The sequence below is a fragment of the Wasmannia auropunctata genome, unplaced genomic scaffold (genome assembly GCF_000956235.1).
Source record: "Wasmannia auropunctata unplaced genomic scaffold, wasmannia.A_1.0 LD336027.1, whole genome shotgun sequence".
Taxonomy (NCBI): Eukaryota; Metazoa; Arthropoda; class Insecta; order Hymenoptera; family Formicidae; genus Wasmannia; species Wasmannia auropunctata.
The window spans coordinates 331500-340533 of record NW_012026863.1 but is presented as its reverse complement, the minus strand read 5'-3'; the positions used below and the strand labels follow the sequence as shown (position 1 = coordinate 340533).

The window sequence follows — 9034 nt, the reverse complement described above, 5'->3', positions numbered from 1 at the left end:
ATAATGAGATAGAAAGAACAGAGAATATACACCGCTATTAAATATAACCAGACTAGGGTGGAAAGAGGGGCATCGCAGAAATCTCTCTCTTTGTGCACTTCCATGCCTGTGCGGACAAAGACGCATCGAGCGTCTAAGCGCCCTTCGACAGCCGAAACAATTAAGCGGGCAGGCGTAAGTCACGAAATTAAATGGCAAGCTCGGCTCCCCCGTTCGAACGGTTGTACGCGCGCGCTGTCGGAAAGCATATGTCCGTATATGTCGTAGAGACCGAACGGGATCGAACGGGGCGAGTTCTCTCGCCTTGGTAAGTGCCGGACCGAACGAATGAATATCCATCCGTTCCCCGTCAGTGCCGAGAAATTTCAATAAGCCAATTCGGATAATGGATTGGCACGCACGTGCGCGCGGTAGGACGAAGTCCTTCGCCACGGCGGTGGCGTCGCGTCGCGTCGGCGCGCCCGCTCGTGTCGAAAGTGCAACGTTATTGTCTGGGATCCCGATTCGTCTCGTTTCGGGGATACGGCGAGAGGGAACGTCACGAGAAGTTCTAAGTGGACCGCTGTTTCTGACGCGCACGGGGTGCGCGTCGGTGCGTGCAGGCCTCGCACATACGGTCATGAATCCGTCACGGACTGTGTGTGTTTATCGGCCGGCGCCGCCGATCATTACGCGATCGAGGAATTGCGCGAATCCGGACCCGGGCGCCGCGCGCCGCGCCGGGCCGAGTTTCCGATCGCCTCTCTCCGATCAGTTACGAACTGGCTGCAATTCTCGCGAAACAGTAACGATGATAGGCTGTCGGGATTTTGGACAGGGCTCGCGAAAATTATGGCCGGCTGAATACGGGTTACGAAGTCGATATGAGGAAGAGCGCCCTGAGGGTTTGAATGGGAATGGTGGGCGCGGAACGAAGCGTATTGGCGTCGGAATTCACCTGGGTGAGAGCTATTGCGCGATAAGTTATTGTCGAACTATGTAGTTATATCTTATTACATTTTGGTGTGATTGAAAAATATTTGGTTCAGAATATCCGGTTCTCTTTTAAATTCATTATATTGAGAAATAAAAATTTAATTAAATCTATATCACAGTTAAGTATAGAGAAATATAATCTTCTCGAGTATCTTTAATTCTTGAATATCTTTACAAAACGCATCTCCGGACATTGTATTTATGTATATAAGCGAGAAGCGCGAGAAGAAATGTTGCATTTATCGTAAATATATCATGCCCTCTTTCGATAGCGGATCTAGATAGAATTACGATCGTCTTGATTTCGCTAAATACCAGCAAACGAACGAAGACTACGAAGAAGCGCGCGTGTGACGTGAGAATACGATGAAACTATGCTGCATCTTATTGTCTAGAGAACGAGGAAACTAACAGCTATACGTGACTCAATACTGGAGTCGAGTAATATCGTGAATACACGCGCTTGAAATGTAGTTATATTCCGAATTTGTATTTAAAGCTCCTACTTTACAAATGATTTGCATATCGCCTAAACTATCCTATTTATACCCTGCGACATACAAATTCTACATCAAATCGCAAAGTATACATGCCGGATAAATTCCTTGGTAGCTGCATATATGCGTAGATTAAACGTATATAGCGTCGCAGGTAACAACGTCACTGCGACCAACGTCGCGTTTACACGTTACCTTCATATGTATTTACACGTAATTTTGGCTTCTTACTACATAACCATCTTTCACGATATTATTGTATTTTCTCTGTCGAGTCGAGCTTTCGCTACTCCATATATCATATCTCGATATAAGAAATACTTTGCATTAATAGGCTGATATCCCGTAGCCTCTGGTAGATTAGCCATATTTCAACGTTCGATTATACCTGTCCGACGCCGCGTGGCTCGTTTGCATAGGAAATAAAGCGAAACGCTACGCGGCGGTACGTGAGGGCCGCTTAACGAGTAACGCGATTTAGCAGTAAACGCGCTCTTTGTCACGTGCACACGTTCCGTTTATTACCGGCGAGCGCGAAGTTTCATAAAAAAATTCTTTCGAGGAGAGTCTCCGTCGATCGGGTCCTCCGTAAGGCGCGCAATTTATTTCGAGCCTCAACCGACGGCACCCACGCGAGAGCGGATTTCCGTTTTCCAATAAAATCTCCGTTCGTATACCGTCTCTCTGTACGCGTATACCGCGTACACGTTCCGAGATTCCGGGTGAAATCAGATTCTCAGTGTTGCCGCAGAAAACATCCCAAAGCCCGCAATAATAGTTTTTCGAGTATCGCATTGCATTGTACAATGTACGATCGCCTACGCGCAGGTTTTGATCAATAAGGGAATTTATCTCGCGCAACGCAACAACTTCTTATTATCTTTAGAAAATTCCGGAATATATATGGAGTTATTATATCACCAGTCCCTACAACATTTCAGTTCCCGCTACGTCGCGATGAATCGGCGAAAATATATGTATGCATATAGAGAGAATGTGTCTTAAAACTAATTTATTATAACCAGGTATAAATTCTGTACGAAATTTTGGGTAGATCATTTTCAGCAAAGATTTTTTTGTTAATATAATATTATAATTTATCATTTATTATAATAAATTCTTGGAAGAATCCATGGTATGCAATACGCAAAAGTGATTATTAATAATAATTAAAAATTTATTTCTCTTTTACTTTAATAATAAATGTGTCTATACATTAATTCAATTTAATGTAATACGTAGTCAGAAAAGATGTTAAATACGTAAACAGTTTTTTGTACAGAAAATAATAAAATCAAATTAAGAGGTTAGCATCACATAAAATATATCATCGGAAGTTCATAAAAACTAAGCGACTATGTAGTATTTCTGTAACCTGTAACAAAAAAGATGAAATAGTATGACATATCTTTTAACTCCATTTTTCGTGATCGTGCATCGCGATCCTTTTAAAAGAACCCTGTCGTAAAAGATTTTTTTTAAAAGCTTCTCTTCTCGAAATCAGCTGGGGACGAAGAATTCCCGTTCCTTCTCCGTACGGTAGCGAAGATTTACGGCTCATAAAACAATAGCATTCCGAAGATGTACTATTGTAGTTTAACACGTTGTGGGAGGTAACGTTAGCTTGCCCTACTGACCGATTTTCCTATATTTTTTTCTAGCGGGACCTAGGTCCTGAACCTTTGAAAACTCATGAAAGGATATTGGAACGGGATCTCCTAACTGAACGATTGTTAAGAAATTCGAAAACTTGACGTAATCGGAGTCTTTTTTGTATTAATACTGCCTCCCGCAGATTCTGGGTTAAGATATATGTGATTTTCGCAAGAAATTAAGTTTATTGTTACAGAACATCCAAGAAACCTGTAAATATCGGAAATTTGTGAAATCCTATATGTTACTTATGTTAATTTCTGAACCACCAACGGAAATGGCCTTTTTTTATATATTTTTCCAACTTTTCATAATTTTTTTCTCACATACAAAATATTAAGTTAGTATCCTAGAAAACATAATCTTTTTTTCTAATACAATTTGCATGCGTATAGAAATCCTTTCACAAGCTTGAATTGCTGCATAAATATTTGTTCTCTCTCTCTCTCTCTCTCTCTTTCTTTTTCTTTTGGAAATAAATAAATCACAATTCACAAATAAGCGAAGAAAATACAATCGGGAAACGTCGCGCGTGTGATGACGGTGGCGAGAAGTTTGACGATAAATCTTTTTTACGCGCGTAACGTATCTAAGGAAGTTCACACGTGACCCCGATGTCCGGCGCGATTATTCAACGGATCGCGAGGAACTTCGTTTCCTCGACACAGTGACCTCGTCAATTTTCAGGTAGAGATAGTCGGTATCCTCGGAAGGATTCGAGCCTCTTCCTGCGGCAGCGAAGATTTACGGATGTCATAAAGCACTAAAAACGGTTACGGTAACTTCGCCCGACGTGGCAGTTTTATTTGCGCCATACATTCGGCGGCGACGGCGGCTGAGCGTCTACCATATCGTCGCTCAGAAAAACGTACAAAAGTAACAATGAAACGTGCGATTTCGCTCGGGCGCGTCGAAAGTTTTCCGCGGCACTAGGAACCCACGGCGCGCAGCAACTTTTCGCTAACACCTCTCTCGCGTGCCCCTCCTTGCGCTTACGCGCTATACGCGCGCGGCAAGGATGTATATTTCCACGCCAGGCAGACAAACCGTGCGCCACTTCCTCTCTCATAAATAAATATGAGCTTAGCCTCGTCTGTCTCTTTTTCTCTCTCAGGCTGTCGTATTTGTCGACATACGAAAAAGAAAGGCGACCGAATGGCGGGCAAACAGCAAGCCACGAGAGGAAATATCTCGACATTCTTCCGTACGTAGCGATGCGCCGTCAGCCATCGCTGCAGCCTTCGTCTCGAGAAAGCTGTCGTATCGCGCGTGTCTTCGATCTCCGATAATATATTGGTCTCGAAGTAAAGTGTGCGTCGATCGTTAAGTGGCATTCCGAACTTCAACCGGGATGAACCAATAAAAGCCTCCCGGGTGCTGGGACCGGGGGGTTTATCGTGAAGTGAACAAAAAGTGTGTGGCACGGCGACGAGGAACAGGGACGATTTTTTTGCCATTAATGAAGCTGTCCCTCTTCTGAAATGGTCGAGCATTAGCGAATATACTCAGTTGACCATGGGAAGCGGCGTTTCGCTCGCGCGCGACAGCGCAATTACAATAAACGGCGTCTCTCGCTACCGGCACGTATATCCCTATATCCTTCGTCCGTCTCTCTTTTACCTTCCTCGTCAGTTTATGCCGTCTCGAAGCGCTTCCTTCTCCCCGGGCTAACGTGTGTTCTCACTCGCAGTAGGTAGAGAGCATAAGCGGCACGCTTACGTAGTGGGGTCGGAGCTTAAATTAAATCCGACTAATGTAACCGACGGGTATATTAGATCTCTTGTCTGCGGGCGTATGTCCTCCCCCTTTTGCGTACACGGATTGGTCCGCGAAAGGGCGAGTAGGCAGGCTATGAGGATTCGAGATGCGATGTTAAGGGGGAGTTCTGGTAAAGACGAAACGCCGGTGATCCAAGCCGCATAATCCTTTACTTTTTCATCTTCCGGTCCTACGCATTTCGTATATTTATTGACTTTTGCACCGCATTTTCCTGATCCTGCAACATAATTACCCAACGGCAGTTCATTCGTTGGCCCAGTCGTAATTTAGTTCTTGCGCTTTAATCTTACGGAATCAGGAAACGCAATAATAATTCACGAACATTAAACAACCAACAAGTAAATTATAAATACGCACATACATTTTATGATTTATATTTTCGCAAATAATAATTTTATAGGAAATGAAATTTTGCGCGCGCGTACACACTCACTACACAGTAGTTTTTAAAATAAAACATTTTATTATGCGCATTATTTTAAAAATAATTTATAAGATAAATAATATACAAAATAAATCGACGAAAAAAAGTTTTGCTTTGTGCCTTGTTTTACTCGTAATGCGATCGTATTAACTTTATTACATAAATCTTAAGCTTCTAAAGAACAGTTTAGCTTCTAAAGAGCGTGTTTTTTTTTGTCGAGTAAGTAGCTTTTTGGCAACGCTGCTGCGCAAATCTGCGGTCTTGTTGCATCTAGACATCTGTATGCGCCGTCTATATGTGATATCCCACAGACGTGACGGCGGAAAGGTTGGCGGAGGTGGGAGACGCGAATAAGAGAACGAAACGGAGATAGGAGAGGATCAAAGAGAATCCGGTGGAGGTGACGACGTTGTCTACCGGCGCCGGAAGCTTCGTGATCGAATCGCTAATTAGCACTCGCTCCCAGCCGGAGAACTCTTTGAGAGTAGCAACTACTTCTCTCCCGTCGTTAATGCATTCGGATCGAGTAAATCCATTTTAAGCTCGCTACGCCGCGGCTATAAAGGTTGGAACGCAAACTTGTCGGGAAACGATTAATCGTGTTTATTTAAAGATTTACGGCGTGACCGATTTCCCGATTAGGATAGAAAATATCGGACAGTCGGAACGCGCATGCTGATGCATTTAAATCCCTACTGAAATGCAATTCAGAGCGCAGTTAGTTAATCGTTATACAATAACAAACGTGTAAACTCATATTATATGTAATATTTTCTTTCTTTAAAATAAACTTAAACAGATATTTATCAAAGTTTAACAGGTATTAGGACAAATGATGACACCGACATCTAACGCTTGTTGGGCTATTGCTCGTTCCGCAAAAAGGGATTTTATCGTACGCCCACGGGTGCCATAAACACTAATTCGAATCCCACTGGTTTGCCCCCGGGATCGAACGAGTCGGGACCAGAAAGTGATAAGACACAATATCTCACAATTTTCTCGTTGGTCTTGTGGGTTTTCCACATCCGGAGTGCTAATAAATTATTACGAATGATGACGTCCGAAAATTTACGATCGGCCCCGATAATGTTCCGTCAGTCAAAAAACGGATGGCGATACATCTGTTTTCATTACACCCCCCACGCTGCTAATCATTTACGTCAATTTATATCGATTTAATATTGCAGTGATTAATGTTTAACGCTGGCCATCAATATTTTCCGCGTTACCGTACAATAGACGGACTAAATAAAATTAATCGCTCGCATTTGCTTGATTCGTGAAAAATTTATTGCCGGTATCCTGCAAACGGATGCAGAAACTATATACGTGCATCGAATGCGTTTCTGTCAATTGTCTGACCGAGGGCTATTGGATGCTTGGTCGATCGCGGTCGAGCTATATACATATACATACAACATACACACACATATATATATATATATCATTCTCGAAATACACCAAAAAATTGTTGTGAAAAGTTATCTCATTAACCAGCGCCCTTGTCGAAATACTTCGCCAAAGGTGTACACGACCTTAGTCCGGTCGCTTAATTAAGCGAGCCGCGCGTATATACGCCGTCTGAAGGGTGGAAAAAAGATCAATAAAATCGCTAGTCTACAGACGACCGCATTCATCCGCCACCCCATTTCTACAACATATTTTGCAACCTCGCCCCCATATACGGGCCTCGGCTGACCCCCCACGCTCCGTTCGCCGCCCCTCGCTCTTTACCAGCCTCACGTGCTCGTTTCGTTCCCTCCCCTCCGTCCGCCACGGGGGTGGCGAACCGATGGGCGAGCGCGCGCGCGCGCTCGCCAGGGTACGCCAATCTACCACTAGATGGTGACGGAGGGCGAAAGCCGTAAGCGAGACGGAGCGCGCGCGTGCGATCGGACGAGGACACGCGACCCGTGTGAGAGAGGGTCGAGAGCCGCGCGCGAGTTACTTCCCCTCCCCTCGGCCATCCCGGCCGTCGACCAACTGGAGTTTCTCGTCAGCCTGTCAGTTAGTGCCGTGGCGCCGTGACGGTACGGTGTTAGTTGGTACGTTGTTCCTTACCGCGTCGCGTTTCCTCAATGGGCACCTCGTGGACCCATAAGTGCGAGAAGAGACGCGGCCGCCGTTAGCCAGTGATACGCCGTTATCGCCGCGATCGAGGTGCCCGCCGGTAGTTTTGCATTTTTCTAAAACGAATATTCATGTAGCGAATACGTAGGATTGTGTGAGCTTAGAGGCTTGTAAATAGCGGTCCTGCCGAGAGAGGTGTACGTGTGAAAAGAAAAATTTTTTTTAAATTTCTATCATTGTATCAAGTGAGGAACATTATACCGGAAGAGGATCTACAGAGACCACATTAGTTGTGATAGATGATTTCTTTGGTGCTCATTGGTGTGTGCGCGTACGGTCGCTGATACGTATAGAGCATACGAGCGGATATACGTGATACATTAACGCACAAGGTGAGCATATTCTCCTTTTCTCTCATAACGCACCCCCTTTTAATTACGCGCGCCCTTGTCAAGTGACAAACGAGATTGGAGAACGCCGGACGCGCGAACGCAGCTGCAACGTGAAAATTGTCAAAGGGTACAGTGCGCGGGCGCTATCGATACCGTTCAAACCAGCGTGTAATTTCGCCATGATATCTGTAATTACGTCGGGAAATTAGAATATAAATCGCCGACGGGTGAATAGTGGATTTCAATTATACTGCCTGGAATTTATATTAGCGCGTATCCGTCAAACAATCTGCCCTCTCGCAACCTGCGTATTTAAAAAAAAAATATTGAAAAACTTCGTAAAAGATCATTTGTAATAATTATCGTCACAATATCTTGATTCCAGTCGTATAATCATCTAATCTCAGTCGCAAGATAAACGACCAAGTTTCACCTTACATGATGCTTAGCAATTTTTTGTGAAAAAAGAAAAGGGATATTCCTTCTTCTGCTCCTTGCCTTTTTTTGTAATGGAATTAGAAAAAAATTGAAGGAAGTTTCTCTACGCTAGCTTTAAGATGTCTGTCAATTTTATGCTCGTCGTACAAGTCCATTCTTTTCTAATCCGGCTCCGAGAAACGTCGGACGAAATCTGATTTCCCTCTTCATTCCTTGTCATTCATTGTCGCCTCGTCCCTCATTTTGGAAATGAACGCCGATGAAGCCGTGAAGCTATTCCGTGCATTTCGGCCGAGGAGTCGGGATAGCATCGATTAATTCTGTAAGCTCCATTTCCGACGAAGTAGCGAATGCGAGGTGGAGCCGAATGGAAGAAGATAAAGAGTGAATAAGGTGGATTAGCGAGTGGAGACCCTCGTAGGGTTCGTCGACGACTGTTGGCACGCAGAAGGAAGGGGACAAATGAAATTTCGTCGCGGCAAATTGTCCGAAAGCGACGCCGCAGAAATCACCCCGACGATTAACAGGAGATCTCGTAAGACTTGCTAATTTCCTGCTCGGAGCGCCCGGGATAGGGAAAGGCAATATCGAATCGGATACTCCCATCCATTAGCGCAGCGATCTATTTGTTGGAGACGCCTTAAATCCTCTGGATCGGTACGTGAACTGGTTCGCCAAGAGTTCTTTAATCCTCGTGCCCCTCAAAATACGGCTCACGTTCCGGATCCACGTAGTTTCGAGGTAGCAAAATAACGCAACAGGCAATGACGGATGAAAGAGAGCGGAGGAAGTCGAGCGGAATT

General features: G+C 44.4%; 1 protein-coding gene across 1 annotated transcript in view; it reads left to right on the top strand.

The window, feature by feature from the left end:
- The first annotated feature begins 7280 nt into the window (after positions 1 to 7280).
- LOC105452617 (discoidin domain-containing receptor 2-like) overlaps positions 7281 to 9034 on the top strand; it is a 92638-nt gene continuing 90884 nt past the window's right edge. The window contains exon 1 of the mRNA XM_011693892.1: positions 7281 to 7793. The gene's annotated coding sequence lies outside the window, so the exon portion shown is untranslated. The remainder of the gene's footprint in view (positions 7794 to 9034) is intronic.